The 22203-nt window shown below is 40.5% G+C and overlaps 1 protein-coding gene across 4 annotated transcripts in view; it reads right to left on the bottom strand.

The window, feature by feature from the left end:
- CSRNP3 (cysteine and serine rich nuclear protein 3) overlaps nucleotides 1-22203 on the bottom strand; it is a 126430-nt gene that overhangs the window by 47189 nt on the left and 57038 nt on the right. Inside the window, exon 1 of one of the 4 annotated variants that reach the window (XM_029072462.2) lies at nucleotides 15277-15537. The exons of the other annotated variants lie outside the window; for them this stretch is intronic. The gene's annotated coding sequence lies outside the window, so the exon portion shown is untranslated. Of the gene's footprint in view, nucleotides 1-15276; nucleotides 15538-22203 lie in introns of those variants that run through there. 4 annotated transcript variants of the gene reach the window in all.

Below are 22203 nucleotides of genomic sequence, written 5' to 3'. Positions count from 1 at the left end.
CTGCTCTGGCTGGGAAGCGGCTGAGAGTGGGGCAGAGGCGTGATGCTGATTTACAAGCCGTGGAGCAACTGTCAAAAAGCTCGTTGAGAAAAAGCAGAGACTCAGCCAGCCACTCAAGAAGTATCTGCTGTACGCCCATCAGGTTTACAGCATTATTATACTGCTTGTTTCACTTATGGGGGTGGGGAACCAGTTCATTCACAAACAGTAAGGAAAAAATCTGGGGTAAGATAAAGATAGTGAAATAACCATTGAACTGAAAACTCTGTGGGTGATCATAGGACTCTGGCTAGCCACCATGGTGAGCTAAGGCTGACAGGCCAAGGATAAGGAATATGGAGTAGGGCCGGGGTGTGGGAAGACCTAATATCCATTCATCTCAAGGACCTTATCAACACAGAGAAAAACCCATTCTGCCCAATTTCATTTGCAGCTGAAGTTTAGAACAGAATGTCATCTCCAGACTCAAATGACCATTTTTTGAAGAATCTCATTTTTTCATGTCAGATATTGCTTATGTTTTGGTCCATTTTTTTGTGTGTGTGTGTGTGTGTCTTCCTCAACTCTCTGAACTGGAAAGACAGGGAAAGAAAAAGGAGGAGAGGCTGGACTTGGGGCTTTCTTCCAAGTGAAATAAATGTTGTTAATCTCTAGCAAATGAATGATTCCAAAGATCCCTTTTAGCAAGATCCATCTGAGTACTTTTCATACTTCCCGAGGCAAAAGGGACTGTCACATCTAAGTCTGCTTTCGATTCTTTTTAATATTAATGCTGCCCATTTCTGCTTAGTTAATGAGATCAGACTTCTCTGATCAGAGAACAAGAGAGTATGGTTGCTGATTATTTATGATTTAAGATATTGTGGGCTTTTTTCCTAGATCATTTTTTTCTATTCAAAAACAAAACTGAAAAAATATCAGGAAAATTGGAGCCCATACTTTTCAAATTAATGTAAGAGCAGTTTAAATTGTGTTTTCTGGATGTGCTATTAGAAAATACACTTAGTTTGGTTTATTAATGGACTTAGCAGACTAATGTGTTTTTAAAAATATTAATAGATGGTGAGCTCCATCCTGTAACTCTACCCCAGCACTTAGCAAACTGCTGTAGCTCGTGGTAAGCTCTTAACACCACAATTAGCAAAAACTAGACATGAACCATTATCTTCATATCTGAGGGACTTTTTTTCTCTTCAGTGCCTTAGAATTTACACTAAACTCTAAGCTGAAAATATGTACTGACTATTGAAAAATGATGGAAATGAAAGGGTGTTGAACCATGATATTCCTTCCTTTTAGAAGAATCATTACAAATGTGGAAAATGCTGGAAACCTTTTAAAAAAACTTCAGGAGAAGCTAGTATGAAGAGGACATTAGAAAGCATTAAGGGGGAGAATGGGTTGTTTCACCAACTCTGGTGCTGTACAGAATATCGCATAAGGAAAATGACAGGATTTTCTAAAATTACAAATTTAAAATTTCTCCCAACACAAATCACAAAAAAGCCACAAACTTTCCCAAGGATTTAAAGAATGAAGAGGCCACCATATATGGGGACTTTGCTGATCAAAATCCACACATCACAGGTTGACAATATTTCCCTTGGTGGTTTCACTAAAGCACTGACCCAATTTATCTAAAACAAACAAAAATCATCAAAGCAGCTGTTGCAATAATTAAAATGAAAAGAAAGTCACACCAAATACAAGCTCACCTAAGAGTTGTAGTTCCAAAACACAAAGAAGGGAAACTTTTCAGACTAAAAATGTTTTCAAAAATTATCATGCTACACTACTAAATTAAGAGTGACAGCAGATGATGGGGAATTACTTGTTCCAACATCATTGAAGAGCTGACTGCCTTCTAGACTGTAAGCTCATTGTGGGCAGGGAACACGTCTACCAACTCTGTTATGGTGTACACTCCCAAGCGCTTAGTTCAGTGTTCTGCCCAGTAAGCACTCAAATACAATTGACTGTTTCGAGCTGGAGAGCACAGATGGGACTCGGGACATTGAGCTACATCTCCCTCATTCTGGAGCAGGAGAACCTGCTTTCCAGAGAACCTGCTTTCCAGAGACCAGTCAGCAGCTTTTAAAATCCTTCAGGCTCAATTCAGGGTGACCACGGATGGCCCTAGTGGACTTCTCCTAAGCATCCTCTTTCTTCCATCGCCTATATACTTGGGTCTTTATCCCTTAAACACTTGATATTTACCCCACAGCACTTTTGTACATAATCTTATGTTCTGCCATTTCCCCCCCCATAATTTATTTTAATGTCTGTTACCCCCTTTAAACTGTAAGCTCCTTGTGGGCAGAGATCACGTCTACCAACTCTATTGTACTCGCCAGAGCGTTAGCACAGAGACCCGCACACAGTACGAGCTCAATAATTGGTACCAGACACATGTAACAGCACTGTATTTGCCATTTTGTGGGGTCCACCAAACCCTCCCAGGGCCCTGTAAACACAGGCACCATTTTCGAGTCACAGAACCCAGTGGCGGAAACCAAAGCGTAGGACTTCTGGGTGTTTAAGAAAAAAAATCAATGCTATTTATTAAGTGTTCTCTGTGTGCAGTCCTTGGGAGAGTACAAAAGAATTGGTAGACACATTACCTGCTCACAACGAGCTTACAGTCTAGATTTACTGGACATATACTGGACAGGGGACAGCCCAGCTGTAAACCAAACTGCCCAGTAGCAGGAATAATAATAGAAGCAGCACTTACTGAGCACAGTTTTCTATGTAGTTTTCTGCAGTAGGTGTTAGAATAGCCTAGTGGAAAGAACATGTATCTGGGAGTCAGAAAGACCTGAGTTCTAAACCCGGCTCTGCCACTTATCATTATTAGCAGTAGTAAAAATGGTATTGTTAAGTGTTTACTTTGTGCCAGGGACCGTATTAAGCACCGGGGTGGATAGAAGCAACTCTGGTTGGACACGGTCCCTGTCCCACAAGGGGCTCACAGTCTCAATCTCCATTTTAAAGATGAGGTAACTTGAGACACAGAGAAGTGAGGTGACTTGCCCAACGTCACACAGCAGAAAAGTGACAGAGCTGGGATGAGAACCCATGACCTTCTGACTCCCAGGTCCATGCTGTATCCACTATGCCATGCTGCTTCTATCCACTATACTCAGCCTGCTTCCACGTCTGCTGTGTGACTTTGGGCAAGTCACTTAAATTCTCTGTGTCTCAGTTACGTCATCTGTCAATTGGGAAGGAAGACTGTAAGCCCCACGTGGGGCATGGACTGTGTCCACCCTGATCACCCTATATCTACCCCAGCGCATAATACAAATACGCTTAACAGATACAACAATTATCATTAGTATTTTGTAGCGACAAGTTCCCCGCCCACTCGGGGTTTACAGTCTAACAGAGGAGGGCGAGGAGGGAAACACAAAACTATTCACAATTAGAGCAGTCAACATAAGTAATTGAGCCCAAAGATATATGCGAGTATTGGGTAAGTGGCTACCCACCCAGGTCTAGACTTCCTGCCGGAAACCAGAACTGCCAAGACCGGTGAGGAGGGCAGGAATAGTGGAAGCAGTAGCTGGGGCCAGGAGACTCCCTGAGGCTGCGTGGGTATGGACTTGGGGCATCCGGTGCCCAAAGGGACTTTTGCCTCTGCTGTTCCCAGGGAGGAATCCAGATCAGGTTGAAGTTTACTCCACTGCTGCCTATCTCCTTTTCCCTTGGGCAACACCGCCTCCAGAGAGTCAGCCCAGGCCACGACAGGGACCTAGCTGTGGATGCAGAGAATGGCTTATGACAGGGCTATTCTGGGCCCCAGAAGCCTGGGAAACCTGGGAATTCTCTTCCCGGGTGAGGCCTAAGGCAGTTGACCTGTTCATTGAGCCCTGCCTCGACTAGGATCAGGCTGTGCGATCCCAACGATCACATACCAAAATGCCTCAGGCCCAGTCAAACCGGAGAAATCACAGCAAAGGAGCCGCGAGATAGGACTGATAATAAAAAAATAATTATGGCATTTGTTAAGCACTTATTTTGTGCCAAGCACTAGGGTAGATATAAGATAATAAGGGCGGACAAAGCCCTGTCCCACCTGGGGCTCACAGTCAAAGGAATTTAAAGAATTAAGGTATTATTGGGAGGCCCCTGATCGCACCATGAGCAGATATGCCTGTGCGGACTTGGAAATAATAGACGTACTTAATGTCATAAGTATGATGCAGGTATCGTGATGCACTGCAGTGACAAGAAGCCTACTGCAGAAATCCCCAGATCCTTCGACTAGGACATTGGAGGGCCCCGGCCACCTCCCCTCCTCACTCCACAGTCGCTATGTTCCCCTCCCAGCTCCCCTTGAATGTGGATGGGTGCTGCTTCCGAGCTGGACCTAGCAGTCAGAGTTAAGATGGAGGGAAACTGGCCCCTTTAAATAAAAAGACCCCAGTCCTGCAGTAGCACGGAACAGGTGAGTCGACAATACAGCTGCCTGGTACAAAACCAAATGGCCGGCTTGAGGAGGTAAGATGATGCATAAAAACTCAAGTCCTGCCCACATATCTGTGGGTCTCAGGTTAGAGATTCCCGATAGAAGCCCCAAATAGCAGTCTCGGTTACCATGGTGAACCTTTCTGCATCCTGTCAAAGCCTGAGCCTGCCCTTCACAAGCCCAAAAGATCCAGTTTCACAGGTTCAGAAGAACCACCACTCACTTGACTGACTATGGGGAGGGGGTGGCGTGCTGATTCCTGGTGGTGGGGCTTTAATGAACAGTGCTGTTATGCTACCTTCTTAGTTTTATATTACAACTTGCAGTCATAATAATAACAATAATAATAATGGTATTTGTTAAGCACATACTGTGTACCAGGCACTCTACTACACACTGGGATGAAAACAAGCAAATTGGGTTGCTCACAATCTCAATCCCCATTTTCCAGATGAGGTAATTGAGGCACAGAGAAGTTAAATGACTTACTCAAGATCACACAGCAGACAAGCAGCAGAACCGGAATTATAGCACACTTATAGAACACAGGTATGTGGCTATACACAGCCATATACATGAAATCCAAAGAGACTTTTAACTATAAACCAGCACAACCCCACAAAGTTTCATCAATGTCCCTGCCTTCCTTCAAAGCCTTCCTCAAAAGTCACCCTCTCCAGGAAGCCTACTTAGTTCATTAATTGATCATGCATCCCCAGTCACCCCAACACCTGCCTTTTTTTTGTTTTATTTGTTTTGCTATTTTATCACTCCTAAATAGACTATATTCGACAATTTACATATTGTCAATTAGACAGTGAGCTCCTTCAGGGCAGTGATCCTCTGTAGCTTGTTTCTGAGATTCCCCTAGCCCCAGCAAAGCGTTTGATGTGCAGCAGGCCCACAGTAAATACTATTAACATTGTGGAGTTACCCTTTTCCATATCTGTTGATGGGTTTGAAGGTTAATGCTGATTTGAACTCTCTCTGCAAAGCAATATACTGTCAGTCATAAGTGGTTGGAAAATAAAATCTCAGCTACGAAGTGTGACTTACACCAATCCACATTTTTTAGACCTGAAAATATCCAAAAATAAAATTGCACAAAATACCAATAAGTGGCTACCCTGCTTCTTGCTTGTACCGAGTGACCTGAATTTTAACACAGCTAGGGCAATCACTGGCCAAAAATTACAGGAGAAAATGGTTCAATCCCTTCAAAAAAAGTTTTCTATTAAGTGATTGATCTCAATCATTCCAGGGTATCTTTTGAGAACTCATTGGGTCAGAGCATGTACTATATGCTTGGGAGGGTATGATATAACAGAGTCAGTAGACAAGTTTCCTGACCACAAAGAGCTTACAGTCTAGATAGCTCCTCAAACTTAGCTCAAAGGATTAAATGCTCGGAAGTAATTTACAAGTAGCCTGGCCATCTAACCTATTTTATACCAAGAAGTCTGGTTTTCTGCTGGGGTGCCTCTTGTCTAGCACTGACAGGACCAGTTGCCTTTTGGCTGCCGTTTTTATTTTTCAATAAACATCCTATGAGCACCACTAGAAGGCACAAATTCACCACCGATTAATAGTACATCTCTCACCGGGGAGTCGAGCACAGTTGTAGCAGCGTGGCATCCTCCCCCGCACCCCATAGCCAGTTGTTAGTGAGATCTCCGTGGGGGATATGTGGGTTGTCCCCCTTCTACTGGTGGGGTAAGGTCTCTCCCGAGGAAGGGAACACTCTGTCTTGGGGTCTTCTTGGTGTGAGGGAGGGGGTCCTCAAGACACCACTGCCAGGGGATGCCCAGGGAGCCCAGACCAATGAGGAAACCGAAGGCCAGAGAAGTTAAATGACTTGTCCAAGGTCACCCAGCAGGCAAGAAGCAGAGCTGGGAACAGAACCCAGGTCCCCTTTCTCTCCGGCCCAAGCCCTCTCCACTCGGCCACAACGCTCCTCTGACTATCGAGTTTCCACACCGAGTTTCCAACAGTAAGCCATCTTCCTTCACGTTCCCTAAACCCTTCGATTGGGTATGGATGTACTAAAACTAACGTATGGCCGCCCTTCCTTTTAGAAGAACATTACGGTGGCGGCATCTAATCCATGCCTGCTAAATGTGAGTGAAGAGATTCCATTGTTCACCATCAGCAAATCGAGTTAGTTTCTGTTCCGGTGTTGAGGCTGCCAGGGGTGTCTCCCTAGAGCTGGGTTCGCTTAATGTCTAAAGAGGCTCGGTGGTGCATTCATGATTTTTATATACAATTCAATGTTTCAACCAAAAAGGACACACCATTAGTTGAGCTTCAGTTTTTTTGGATGGAGGCACGAATAATAAAATCATACACTGCAAAGACAATTCCAAAACGTACAATAATAAACGTTCGCAGCTAATGCGCGTTCACCTTATCTAAATGTACATAAACACATGCTGATTGCAAAATCTAAACATGTTTTTCAATAATACCCCATATAGGATGGGAAATTATGTTTAGGGTATTCTTCCCTGAAAACGTACGCTGACCTACATTTCTTCACCTCTTCAGTTTGCGCCAATCCCCTGTGTATCCTTGATATAAAGTGATGAAAAACGGAAAAGCAGGGGCAAGAATAGATAGCTTTGGGGATGGGGAAAAAAATTACTTTTTACAAAGTAGGGGCTCAGATTATTTTTCAGAATTTTCACTGATATGGTTTAATAGTGAAAACTCTTTGTGGGGGGAATTAAAGAAATTTGGGGCTGTGGATGGCTGGATTCAGAAGGCTGGATCATTACTTCGGGTCTTTCCCCACTCCTAAAACGCTTGATCTCCCTCTGACTTACTCTGTGAGCCCCCCAGGAGACAGATTTGGTTATCATGTATCTACCCCAGCGCTTAGAACAGTGCTTGGTGCATAATAAGCACTTAATGCTACAGTTCTTACTGAAAACTGGAAATCTCCATTGTCTTCTCCTTTCTTGGCAATCACCAGGTGTTCAGACTAAGCACAATCAATGAAAAGTACAAAGTTTCTAAATTGATATTTGAGACTTTTCTTAGAGAATATGCATTTGCAGATTTTAGGTACACTCTGACTTTCAACTGACTGTGAGCCCATCACTGGGCAGGGATTGTCTCTATCTGTTGCCAAATTGTACATTCCAAGCGCTTAGTACAGTGCTCTGCACATAGTAAGTGCTCAATAAATACTATTGAATGAATGAACTGCACTAATGCCATATTTACTGTGCAGTTTTATTTCAAAACTTCAGTATGGTAACAGATCCCAGGTGATGACAAAGACAGACAGGTAGTCAGACAGCAAGACAATTCATCTTTCAAAAAGCCTTAAAGAGCTCTGAATAGAAAACACCTGTCTCCCGTCAATAGGATCTGCCATCTGTTCCTTCAAGTGGATAACTGCTTAAACTTCAAGGTTTTGATATTAGAAGAATCTTTTCTATTTAAGCTGCTAAAGATTCTAAACACAACATCTCTAAATTCATTCCCTAAAAAACATATTTCACCACATTAGGAGATGAGTTCTTAAATAGATCACCATTCGAAATATGTAAAATGAGAGATTTAAGAAGCTGGAATAAAAACTATAATTATCCAAGTGTGGTCAGTTATTTCACGATGCCTGCTTTCACTATGTGTTTTGGCTAGAATGCTGACGGCTGGATAGGGAACATTCTTCCAACAAGGTGTGTCTTTCTGGACACAACATGAGGCAGGGTCTTACAAAATGGTTGAGCACATGGCTACGGACACACAGCGAGTCCTACAAGACCAGTTTTCCTTAGCTCAGGGTTCTGCATGAATGCAACTATGAACCTAGCTTAAACAATGAAGTATTCAAATGATCTTCATGCTACACAAAACATAAACTTTGCACAGGATGCAGACTTTGAGTCAAGGTCAATACTCCTCTTTGCTCCCTGTCCCAAACATTACCCTAGTCACAGTGCAACACTGGCTGGTTCCCACTGCCTGTTACTAATAATAATAATAATGATGATGATGGTATTTGTTAAGCACTTACTATGTGCCAATCACTGTTTTAAGGATCAGGGTCTCTCTTTCCCCCTTCTCTTTCCCCTTTCTCTCTCTCCCTCCTTCCTTCTTTCTCTCTCTCTCCCTCCTTACTTCTTTCTCTCTCTAAGCTATTTTTAGCCCACCTTCCTTCTTACTCATTGCTGTCAAACCTGAGAAGGAAGGTTAAGGAGCAAGTCTACTATTCTTCCTTGATGGTATCCTTCCCCAGCACTTAGTGCATCACTGTGCGTACAATAGGCCCTGAAATACCCCTGAGTCAATGAACGGCTAGTTCTGGGGGCTACCCTTTGAACCCTTGTCAGGGTTAGAAACTGAACCCAGGGATCCCCTCCACAGGAATTAGAAAATGCTAAAAAGAACCAGAAGCAAACACATCTATAGAGCGTCGACCGGCAGCGGGACATTCTCCAAGGCTGCAATCCCTGCTCTTGAGTAGTTTCCGGTTTAATGCGGGGAGGAGAGAAGGTGGATGCAGTGATATGCCACAGTAAGGCGACAGAGCAGATATGATCCACAAGTGAATGCAAAAGTCAGCAAATAAAAATGTGACTGCTGAGTTGAGCAGAGAAATGGAGGGGAGAATAATCAAGGAATACTACTTAGATGAAGTGTAAATGAAAGAGGATGTGGACAAATTGTTTCGGGTTAGGGCGGGGAGGGCTTGAGGAAAGTGTCAGAAGCAGAAGTATCTCCAGCCAGAGAATATTTAGCTATGCAATAATAATAGTAATGATTTAATAATAATTGTGGTTCTTGTTAAGTGCTTACTTTGCACCAGGCCCTGTACTAAGCGCTGGGGTGGATGGGGTTGGGGTTGGACACAGTCCCTGTCCCACATGGGGCTCACAGCCTCGATGCCTATTTTCCAGATGAGGGAACTGAGGCCCAGAGAAGTGAAGTAACTTGCCCAAGGTCACACAGCAGACAGGTTTCAGAGCTGGGATTAGAACCCATGACCTTCTGACTCCCAGACCGTGCTCTACGGCTAAGTCATGAGTCAAGGGTCAAGAGCTGGGTGCTATGGGAGAAGAGAGTGGATAGGTAACAGGAATTAACAGATAAAGAGCTTTGAAACCAGCTGCTAGAAGTCTTCGTTTCATACAGAAGGTGACAGGGAGTCCCTTTTGTCCACTGGAGTGATATATTCCATGGCAAGTCCTCTCCTCATCCTGGAACTCCCTCATAACAGAGCACCACCTTTCCCTCCATCAAAACCTTATTAAAAATTACATCTCCAAGAGGGCTTCCCCAGTTAAGCTGTCATTTCTCCTACATGCCCTTCCTTCTGGATCTGTTTCTTTTAAGCATTTGATATTCACCTTTGAGCTCATGTACCTATCTAAAATGTATTTTAATGTCTGTCTTCTCCTCTAGACCGTAAGCTTCTTGTGGGCAGGGGTCATGTCTACCAACTCTATTGTACTGACTCTTCTCAGTGCTCAGTACAATAAGCTCACGCTTAGTACACAGCTCTGCACCCAGTAAATATTCAACGAATACCTTTGACTGAAGGCATTCTAGGAAAAAAAAATTGTGGAACTGTACATAAGACAGTATTGGAAAAGCAGTATCGCTTAGTGGATTGTTTTGATGTCTGTCCCCCCACTTCTAGACTGTGAGCCCGTTGTGGGCAGGGATTGTCTCTATTTGTTGCTGAACTGTACTTCCCAAGCACTTAGTACAATGATCTGAACACAGTAAGCGCTCAATAAATATGACTGAATAAAAGCACGGGCCTGGGAGTCAGAAGAACCTGAATTCTAATCCCAGCTCCACCACGTATCTGCTGTATGACCTTGAGCAAGTCACTTCACTTTTCTGGGGCTCAGTTACCTCATTTGTAAAATGTGGATATGACTGTGAGCCCATGTGGGACAGGAACTGTGTCTGCCTGATTAACTTGTACCTACCCTGATGCTTAGAACAAGTGCTTGGCACATAGTAAGCACTTAACAAGTACCATTATTATTATTTAATGGGGGCAGGCTAAAGGCAGGGGGACCAATAAGGAGCTGATTTTCAGTAGTCCAGCCTGAAGGAGTTGAGAGCATATTATAGGAAAGGAGATAAAAGGATGGAAGTGGACTTTGCAATTTCGTGGAAAAATAGCCCTCCCAACTCACTGCAGTGAGTGGAAAGGACTGTTAGATCCTATTTCTGGCCCTGGAGGATACAGAGGGCCTCCTCGACTCTTTCCGATTTCAACAAACAAGGATTATGGGTTTCCCCCGCGGTATTATTCCTACTTGTTCTACAGTTGAGGGCGGTATAAATGAAGTTTCACTGTATTTCAGCAAGTATTCAAATAATACGATCAAGTCCTGGCTACTAAGGTGCAGAATTAGGTGACAAGTGGCTTGATTTTCAACTCTGCTTCCTAAGCAATAAAGATCCTGAGAGTTCACACAAATCTGCACCATTTGCATATTACCTGGGATTCCCAGATTAGGTAGGCCCAACCAAAGGATTTGCATTTAGATAGGCAGATCTACTGTTCCCCCAATTCATTCATTCATTCATGCAATCGCATTTATTGGAACAATGCTTGGCACATAGTAAGCACTTAAATACCATCATTATTATTATTATTGAGCGCTTACTGAGCGGAGGAGAGCACTGTATTAAGCACTTGGAAAGTACAATTTGTCAACAAATAGAGACAATCCCTACACTACTTATGTTTTTGGAACTAATGACAAAGAGCCCTTGAGGGACTTTTCCTCACTGGAGGAAAAAACAATTAGATCAATAAGTGCCACTACTCCAGCCACTTACAATTCTTTTGCATACCTAATGCGTAGTGTGACTTCATTTACATCTACGACTCCCATTTTGATTAGTAGTGAAAAGAACAGCTAAAACATACACCTCAAGTTATAGGCGATGTTCATCAAAGTGAAATTTTTTAAAAAGTTATTCCCAATATCCAGATTTTATCTGATCTTCTCCCCAGCTCTAGGCTGTGAACTCATTGTGGGGAGGGAATGTCACTGTTTATTGTTGAACTGTACTTTCCCAAGTGCTCAATACAGTGCCCTGCATACAGTAAGTGCTCAATAAATATGACTGAAAAATGAATAATTATGTTTCAGCGACAGTAGAACTAATGGAATGGCTTCCTTTTAAAAAAAAAATACAGTTTAGAATCGCAGCAATATTTTGTACTGATAAAAAGACAAGCCATTTTCTACATAACTCTTTCAATTGCAATAAATAATCAAGATAATATCAGAAGCTTCTGAGGAAATGGCTTAAGGGAAAACGGCAGCTGACTGCATTTTTTTAAAGGCTCTCAAAATATAAAATGAATTCTCTTGATTTAAGCTACTACTAGCAAAACGGAATAACGCGGCACAACAAGTGCTCTACTGGAGTGATAAAAGATGTGCAAACCTGACTCTGAATGATCAACACATTGAGCTTCATAAACATCTGACATAATTGCCCCCATTGCTTGAAGTCCTTCTGAGTCTATTACCACAACCCACTCCCCCCACCAAAAAACCCTCACAAAAACCCAAACCCCAAACACAAAGAATATGCAGTCTAAACTATTAGGATTCTAACATACAAATTAAATGATCCAAACCCCTCCCCACCATCTTTCAATTGTAATGTGGCAATTAAATTTGCATAAATGGCCATTTACGGCCAGGGAACAGACTTTAAAAAGCTTATCTCCAAATGCATTTGCCTAATACAAAAAAGAAGCTTAAGACAGTGAATTCATGACTAAGCACAAAGGTTGTCATTTTGCAATTAATTCCATGCTGAATAATTAATTTGGTGGAAGTGTAAAGATGCACGCCGCAGCCACATTTATATTTGTTTATCAATATCCTATTCCATGGTCTATGTGGTTTCAATTCATACTCAAACAGTTAACTGCTCTTGGAATATGCTGTCTCATTCTGTTCAGCTCCTAGCCCTCTATGTCCTAAAATCTCTTCCTTTTCACAAGGTATTTATTTAATGAAAGACAGAGTGTATCATTCATGCCTTTACTCTCTCCAAGGGGGAAAACCAAGCCTATTTTATAAGATTACGATCATCAATGTGCTGCTTGGAATCCGGAGCTGTAAACGCATTTTCAAGAATTGTGATGTCATAATTAGAGCAAAGATAAAAAGCCACAGGAAGTTTAACAGCTGAGTTCCAAACACCACTCCTTATAAAGTACTTAAGAAAACAAACAGCAACAACCAGGAAACAGAATCCCTTGAAGAGAATACTAAAGGCAAAAATAAACAAGGAGAATAGAAAATTATTTTCCCCAAACTAAGAATTAGGAATAAAACATGAAATAAAAACCCCTTTCAAAATGGAAATTCGCCCCAAATTTCAAACATTTCTTATTTAGTCTAAGGACAATAAAACCACCCTGAGGATTTGAAGATTAAAAAAAAAAGGTCTCCTCAATTAATCCTGGCATTCTCAACAAATATCTTAAGAAAAGAACTAATCTTATTAAAAACAAATTGGAAACTATCCTCTATGAGCCGTAACAATAAGGAGGTTTCGCTCCCCCTGAATGTTCTAATTAAGAAGGCGGCTTGCAATTACAGAGCTTCAAAAAGTGGTATTATGCACACCCACCGGAAAAAAAAAAGAAATTTTGATTCAAAATGACTACATCTGAACAGAATACCCTTTTTATTGAAGAGTCACATACATTTGGATTTCTAATTAGTCAAAAGTGACAGGAATTTGAGCACTGAACCTTTAAGCTGGAGTAGAACGCGGCTGATCAAAAACTCTATCCACGCTCACGCCCCAGCCAGTTCCTTGCAAAGAAACAAGATTAGGCACACCAGGAAATCTTGCACCATACCTGTATGCTTTTCACTCACTCCTGCACCTAGGCTGGAAAATCTTCTCCCTTGAAAACAAGTCTATTTCATCTTAATTCTGCAAGAGACTGCTGCAAAGCAGGGCCATGGTTTTTTGAGTCAACTGCTCCGGCCTTTCACCAGCCCTCTGACCTTTGAACTCATTCCTGTCCCCCTCCTCTCCCCTCTGCAGTCAAAGCTCCCCGTGCTGGTCTCCTTTGCATAAGGTTGGGAAGGTCTGCCAGCAGCTGAAATGGAATGCCGGGTAAGGAATTGTAGGCCTGCAGCTCAGCCAGAATACCTGAATCACTGGACAGCTTAAAGAAAGTGCTTTCTGGCAGTGTGCACTGATTTTAGTGGGTTGTCCAAATCATGATTCCCCCGTGCTTATTAAAGATTAGGTATTTTAAATTCTCATATTTCTGGGCTTCTTCCCTGCTCCTCTCCAACTCCCTCCTCCCCCACCAAAATAAACAACAACAGAAAACCCAAATATAAACCCCCCAATTTTTCTTCCGCAGCTGTGGTTTCCAAGGAGACCAACAGTGTCAAATATTTCATTTGAACGCATGCGGAAGGTCAACATCCAGTTCTCGACAACTCTTTCCTGATCTTGGAAAGACAGTCAGTCAGGTTTAATGGTTAAAAATGTAACAGACGTTATAAAGGAGAGATTTGGTCATGACAGTGTGAAGACACCCCGTTGAGGTGCTCCTCGGGCATTTACCGAGCAAATTCAGATAAGATATATGTCAAGCAAAAATATTCACTAACAAAACGATTTCATGTTTATCATCTCACAGTAAACTGAAATGTCCATTAATTAGCTCCTAAAAAAGGAAAAACCAAAAATGAAAAATCAAACACTTGGGTGCCTGGGTAACTTGTTAAAAATACTAACATTTGTTCAAAAATTAATGAGATATGGTCAAACTACACCCTAAGTCTCAAAATTAAAGTGATGGAAATGAAGATGCCTGTCTGACTCTAGAAAGCTTGCTCAGTGTGAGCTTATTTGCTACAGTTCTTCTTGCTTCCTACAGAAAGCAATCTCCCTTTACAACATTCAAAATTAGGAAATGAGCAATATGAGTATTTTCTCCACATATATGAAACAGCCAGATAGCTGCACACACGATATTAATATAAACATACATTTTGCTCCTAGTTAAACGTAGGCTCAGTGGAAAAATACCTTCATCCTAGAGTCACCAATTTTTGTTTTAACTTATGCTAATTTATTTTAGCCGAGATGTTATGCAGAAACTTATCAGCATTTTATACATATTTTTCTCTTGTAAAAGATAGACAATCTGATTAATATAAAATTAACTGAATTTGCTAAAAAATGAAGAATAGATATATTATTCTGATAATAAAAAGTGCTATTAAATCAATTTTCCAAATAAGTAGCATTATAGGAAAAATATTATTGTGCTTGTGATTAATTTTTTAACTGCATCTCCCCAGATTTTTGTGGAAAACACCATAAAGAAAATTAATAGCTCTGCCATAAACACCCATTTCTTTGAAAAGGCAAACCCCTCTCTTCTAGTGCATATTTTTCATTCTTCCTGAGTTTGAAACCTTTAATTTTATGTTAACAGTTGCGATTGCTTCATAAAAGCACTGCTGCATTATTTTTACTCACTCTTCACAATTTTAATGGATTAATGAACTTTTAGGTAGAGCATCATAAGTGTCAACATTTGTCTAGCAAACCCGATTACATCAACGATTTATCTAATCATGTTGAATCAATTCGGGTACATCATTCAACACACACTACGTTCTGCAAATGTCTTTCCAGAAGCAAAGTTTAAACCATCCCCCCATATGCGCCGATGTGCTCACACACACTCCACCGCCCCCCCCCCCATCTCATACTGATTAAATGGAAGTAAACATGAAACTCTATTTGCATATAAAATAACTGACCTGTTCAAATGGTTGTATTCCTACTCCATTCACTCTTTATTAAGCATGATCCCAAATACAGAGATGATCATTTTTTGATCTGTGGTCCAGGCACTGTGTCTTCCTGGCTCCAGCGGAATCTTCTGAAATTTCCCAGCACTGTGTTTTATTGCTGGTACCATATGCTTTATTGTTCAGCCACAAGAGCTTCTCTCTGCACAAAGACTCATTACCTACTGCTTGCTGAACAGCTTCAGTCTCACTGAGCCTGCCTATACGTGATCACATGGGAGTTTTGTCTGGAGAGCCAGGCATGCCACTGATTTCACTGTGTCTATGGATATTTTTATCAGCTGAGGTCTACTATGAGGAGGGAATAACAAATTCCGAAGCCGCTTTAAGTCATTAATGCAGCACAAATTATGGAAATCCCTTCACAACATTTTTTTTAATTACAGAGAATGTTTCGGCTAGAATTCAGCAGTTATCGAGATTTTACTTTAATAAGAGGTGGAATAATAATTTAAGTAAAGGAGATTGTCAGTGTGCTGTATTATTTTCTGCCCTTTTCTAAAAGCACATTTACATTAATGCTATGAAGAAGTGTTATTTCTGTTACGTGCAATGACAATACACATTTAACCTTTCGACTGCTGGTATTTATCTTTGCATGAGGCCAAGTTTTTAAAATGGTCTTGATCTTTTTCTACCACCAATAGCTCCTTAATTAAAACTTTAATTGTAAAGAGACTGCATTTGTCATTATAAAGATACTCAGGCCTAATTTTTGTCTTTACCAAAGCAGGTGCTATTTTCAGAAGCTTTTTATTGACTAATTCAAACTGTGCCACAGGATTAACTTTAGTAGCTCTAAAATACAAAAGAAAAGAAAAAGGGTTTTTACCTGTAGAGCAGTTGGTTAAAAAACTCATCTAAAGATCTGAAGCAGGGTTCATGGTTAATATCAATTCTTACAAGTTGAGTGATTTATTCCCTAAAGGCCACTTCCTACTTCAAAAGGCATATGGTATTCCTTAACTACTTTCAAATTTTAAGAAACAATTCCAGGGATGTTTGCTCCATATTTACAAAAATGTAGTACTTCATAAATTCTGTATTAGGCTTCCTACAGACATAAGTTCTGTCTTTACAGAACTGGTAATGACATAGAATATTTCTTGAATTTTTTAAGACAAAGAAGACACTTATTTATCCCTTAAAATTCCACAAATGGAAGAATATCCATTCAATATCCTCTCCACTATTTCTGTAATTTGAATAGGTAACTGACAGTTTATTGTATGTTAAGATAAATCATGTGACAAACACATACAAACTGAAACAAAGGGACATAGGCTCTATTCTGAATAATGAAAACTCAGCCATAATCATGATCAGATACAAGAAAATCAATTAAGTGCCCAGCTAAAAATATCTGTGAACATATTAACTATGTTTATGAAACAATGCTGAAAATAAGTAATCTCAACTTGAATAAACCTCACCAATTAGTCTCATTAATATGTCATAATTTATAGAGGAAATTATACACGCTCATTTTTTTTTCATATCTTAAAAAGTATATACCATTTTGGTGCGCTCATCCCCAAATCCTTGATTTCCTGCTTGGTTTGCCCTAGGGCTACAAAATCATGCAGCATAATGTGAAAATGAAAAACATTTTGCTTCTGGTTTGGTAATGTAAGTCTGGATTCTTAGAGATACGTACAATCTAGCTAATATCACTGATGATGTCATCATGCTAATGTACAGGGAAATAAACAAAAGGCAGCCATTTTTTTTTCTACTGCAGCACTACAAAACAGAGAAAAGAAATGCTTGCTAAATGGAAGGCAGAATCAGCAAAAAAAAAAAAAGAAAGTTATTTCCAAGTTCCTGGTGCAACCTTGGAAGATTTTTCTATGTATATAAAAATAAAATGGAGTGAATGCATAGTTAAAGCAAGAGAGACAATAAAATGCTTGTTTCATTCAACAAAATACCATGCAACTTCAGCTTTCACAAACAATAGACTTGGACCAATAATCTTATCAAATCAAATATGAACAGTCAGACTGACAAACTCACTGATGATGAAAAAAGGTATTTAAAGATAGGGAACAGTACATGAACGGGTACAAGAGCAAGTACTGAGAGTCATGAAATGTGAATTCTCTTCCCAGCTTTACCATTACTTGTGCAACCTCGAGCGAGCTATTTCACCCTCTTTGAATCTTAGAATCCTTGATTCGAATCCAGATGTAGTGAAAGTACAACTTAAAGTATTTAATCCTTCCGTACCATGAAATGATATTTTTTTAAAAATTGCCACCTGTCACTACTAGCGTTAAGAAAAATTATTCTTTAAAATTCAAAATGAACAGAAACCCTATAAAATTAATAGTTTTTTTAACATGCCGCCAATAAACCCTTATGAGAAATGTGTAGGGAGTGGGCAGGTGAAGTAGTGAGGTGGAGTAGAGGGTGGTTTACTTTCTATATGTGTTCCTGAAAAGTTTGAAAATTATTTCAGAAAATAATTTTAAATGCCCTCCCAAAGAGTCTAAAATACGCCAAATAAAATATCCATTACTCCAATCCAAATTCTGTTACAGTGTATTAATTACTTTTCAATAGGATAGTAGCTGCATTTCTGATTCTCGCATTACATAATGAACAACTGTTCTTTCTCTCATATATCATTTCCTCAGCCAATGCGTCATAACAGACAAATACAAGGTACTGCTTTGGAAATAAAAAAGGATTCCGTTAGAGATTAAAAGGACACTTTGAATTTAGCTAGACCTATTTTTTTCAGAGTCCACTGAAAGCTTAAGTAGTAAGGCTCTTTCTCCTCCCTTTGCCCTTCCTTCCCTTCTGTCACAAGCATATTTCAAAGGGCAGAGAACCATCATGCTTTCTTTTGGTTTAATGCTTTGTTTGTGTCACCACAGAAATGACAGGACCAGTGTCGGTTGTTTAAATTGCCATTCCCTTGCCAGTATGAGACTATGTGAATCTTATTAGTTCTCAGGTAGCTCACAAAAGCAGCTGATTATGAACACGGAATTGGAGTGCAAGATCTGCATGATCAATACAATGCCCACCTGCTCTCTCGAGCTCTTAGGATGCTGGAACGCTAAATGAGATTCATGTGCTGTTCTTTGAGCTCCTCAGAAGAAAGGCACTCTATAAATTCAAGGTATTATTATAAGCACTTACAACTGGGAAGTACCCTAAAGCAACTTAAAATGTTCTTCCCTTTAATTTGATTCCCGAGCAATACAAAGAGATAAATGGAGAAGGAAAGAATTGGATCCTCCTCAAAAGCAGAAAAAAGAGCTGCATTGGGGGAACGGAGTTTAGTTGAGAAATGTTCTTCCAAAACAAATCTACTCATTCTAAACTTCTTTTGATACTTCATCACTTCTGGTACCAACCTAGCAGATGCCAGCTAACCAGTGTTCTGATCCTGCTTTATATGTAGCATGTACAGCACAGGAAAAGTAGAACAACTCAAAATTATGAGGCCTCCACACTGTGTTTGTGTGTGTGTGCGCATGTGTGCCTGTGCAAGAACACATTTCTTAGGTGCTTACTACACCAAGCAGAGTGATTCACAGAGGAAAGTGGTATTTTTCCTGATTCTTTGGTGAAACTTTAACATCACAAAGGCATCCCAAAACAGCACCCATCTTAAGAACAGATCGGGAAAAAATTCTCTCCTCCTTGAAGTAAATAAAAGATACATTTGTTTCTCCATGAATAGATCAGAGAAGATTACAAGATTTTTTCCTTTGTGGAATTAGATGATGGATCAAACATGGAGCAGAATGAAGAATGGAAGGCAAGGTTCAATGAAAATCACAACTGATACCAAATCTGTCATGATCTGAATAGGAGGAAATTAGACTGTAATTTAGTGGGAAAATGCTTGGGAATACAAGAAACTCTTTGAAGGAATTTAACCACGAGAATATGTGCAGATATAAAGTGGTATTTTTTTCTACAGGAATTCACTTGCACTGCATTCCAAATACTCTACTACTGAAAGAGGTGATAAGCACTCAGTAAGATGCTCATTACATGACAACAGTCAAGCAAAGGGTTCCCTGCCTCTGTCACCACCAAAGAGCTTTTAAAAAAACAAACAAAAAACCCTGATATCCTCAAGACTCAGAAGTTTTTGCTTCCTGGGATTGCGGGCCAGAATAATGGACAAAGTCAAGAAATAATCAATATTACAAACTGGAAATAATACCAATAGAGATACTCAGAGACAGGTTTAACAGAATTATAATGAAATCACTTCAGGTTAAAGCTGCAAATGCAGAACTTAATTGCCTGCTTACAGAAGCAACTCCCTGTGTACTAGACCACTCTGAGTTTAATATCTTTGCTTGAGAAAGGGGAAGGAAACCGTACACACTGAAATAACCCCAAATTAGCTCACGCAAACCTACTCTGTCCCATACTCTGTATGGATTTAGGATTAGTGTGGCCTAGTAGAGAGAGCACAAGATGTGGGTGGGAAGGAGAGGAGGGGAATCAGAAGACTTGAGTTCTAACCTGACTCCACCCCTTGTCTGCTGTAAGACTTTGGACATGTCACTTCTCTGTGCTCATTTTCCTTGGGCACTACCTATGCTCCCGTCCCATTAGACTATGAATGTCAAGTAGAACAGTGTGTCTCATCTGATTTTACTGTATCCACTTCAGTATTAGCACAGTGCTTGGCATATACAGAGTATATATGGTGCTAACCTTCTCACTGTGCCTCGATCTTACCTGTCCCACCGTCGGCTCCTGGCCCAAGTCCTACCTCTGGCCTGGAACACTCTCCCTCCTCAAATAATACTAATAATAATGCTAATAATAATAATATTGGTATTTAAGTGCTTACTATGTGGAGACCACTGTTCTAAGCGCTAGGGGAGATACAGGGTCATCAGGTTGCCCCACGTGAGGCCCACAGTCTTAATCCCCTTTTACGGATGAGGTCACTGAGGCACCGAGAAGTGAAGTGACTTGCCCACAGTCACACAGCTGACAAGTGGCAGAGCCAGGATTCGAACCCATGACCTCTGACTCCCAAGCCCGTGCTCTTTCGGCTGAGCACGCTGCTTCTCTGCCAATCACTCCTCCACCCTTCAAAGCCTTACTGAAGGCTCACCTCCTCCAAGAGGCCTTCCCAGACTAAGCCCCCTTTCCCCTCAGCTCCCCCTCCCTTCCATGTAAATCACCCTGACTCGCTCCCTTTTGCTCTTCCCCTCTCCACAGCACTTTATGTAATTATGTATAAGCCTATAATTTTAGTTATTTATATTGATGCCTGTTTACTTGTTTTGATGTGTATATATCCATAATTCTATTTATTTAAATTGGTGCCTGGTTACTTGTTTTGATGTCTGTCTTCTCCCTTCTAGACTGTAAGCCCAGTGTGAGCAGGGATCGTCTCTATTGCTGAATTGTTCTTTCCAAGTGCTTAGTACAGTGCTCTACACACATAAGCGCCCAGTAAATACAACAATGCATGAATGAATAGTAAGGACTTAAATATCACAGCTATTATTAAGAGAGAAAACAATAGCAAGTCATGGAAGACTTCATTCGGCAGTAATCTGAAAATCAAGTAGGAATAAAGGAAAACAACCAGCCGGGTTCAACACACCAGAGCAAATTCAGGTTCTTCCCTAAGTAATTCTCTGCTCTGCCCAGAGAGGAAGTGAAGGTCTTCTACTAAGGTCTTCCCTAATAGCCTTTCGCAGATGTAGGCAAAATAGTCCATTTTGTACCCTAGGTTATGCCATTTTTTTCCCCCTTTTCTTCCCTGTAATTCTCTGGGTAGCTTTTAACCAGACCTATCTTAAGGGCATTAACGGCACACTACCTTGGCAATGATTTGACCACCAAATGAAAACCAATCCCAATCTTTCCCTAAATCCGGTATTCGGGTCTCCTATCACTAACAGATCCTCCCTTCCTTTTGCTTCCCTTTCCCTTCCCACCTTGTTCTCACAGTCAGAGTAGTCCTGGGGTCTCTTGGGATGGAAAAAAAATGCTTTGAGGAAAGTAACTAAAAAAGCCATGTTCTTCATAATAAGAATGAAACAAAAAACGTTGAAAGGCAATACCAATAGAAAATAAGCCTGCAATCTTGAATGATCACGCAGATATAGCCAACTTTGGGCCTAAGGGGATGTTCTGTGACATAAAGAATAAAAGACTCGGCTTATTTCGAAGACACAAGTCTCTATCTATTGAGCTGAACGAGCAGCTCTATTAACATTTAGCGGAGAGAAGACTCCCCCGTGACAACTTTTATGCCATTTCTCACATTTCTCACATAAACAAAGCAGTTTTTGTTTATGACTTTACAAATCCATTTATTACAAAATAGCTTCTTAGATTAGAAAATAGTCCAGTATACAGAAAAGAGTTCGAGGAAAACAAAATGGAAGCTATGCATTTCATCACTAGACGCCAGGAGGGACGTTATCCTTCTACTGAACCTAAATCTATTGTTCATGTTCTCCATGTAGATTTAAACCATTCTACTTACCAAGAAACACCCCTTCATGCTTATATTAGGTTCATAATTGGAAGAGAAAAACTAATAGTAATACTCGTATTTGTCAAGCTTTTACTAAATTAAATTCCTTTTTCAGGAAAGCTCTTTCGGAAAGGAGCTTAATTGAGAAACTTTCTGCCGACAGATAAATTTCTATAATAGAAGATACATCTGAATATGTTATTTTCTTTTTTGATCATAAGAGTCAGATTAAATGGCCATTGTTTTTTTACACTGCTGCTTAAAAAAATTGCCCTTGCATTTTGGGCTTCAGTTTTTATTTGTCAAGGGAAAATGTCACGAGTTGGCTCCTGTTTCATTGTTAAGAAGTAATGGATAAACTATTGGTCTTTATACGTGAGGTACTGTTGAAAGTA

This window comes from Ornithorhynchus anatinus, chromosome 9 (genome assembly GCF_004115215.2).
Source record: "Ornithorhynchus anatinus isolate Pmale09 chromosome 9, mOrnAna1.pri.v4, whole genome shotgun sequence".
In the NCBI taxonomy this organism is placed as follows: domain Eukaryota; kingdom Metazoa; phylum Chordata; class Mammalia; order Monotremata; family Ornithorhynchidae; genus Ornithorhynchus; species Ornithorhynchus anatinus.
This window is presented reverse-complemented; position numbering and strand designations above follow the sequence as displayed.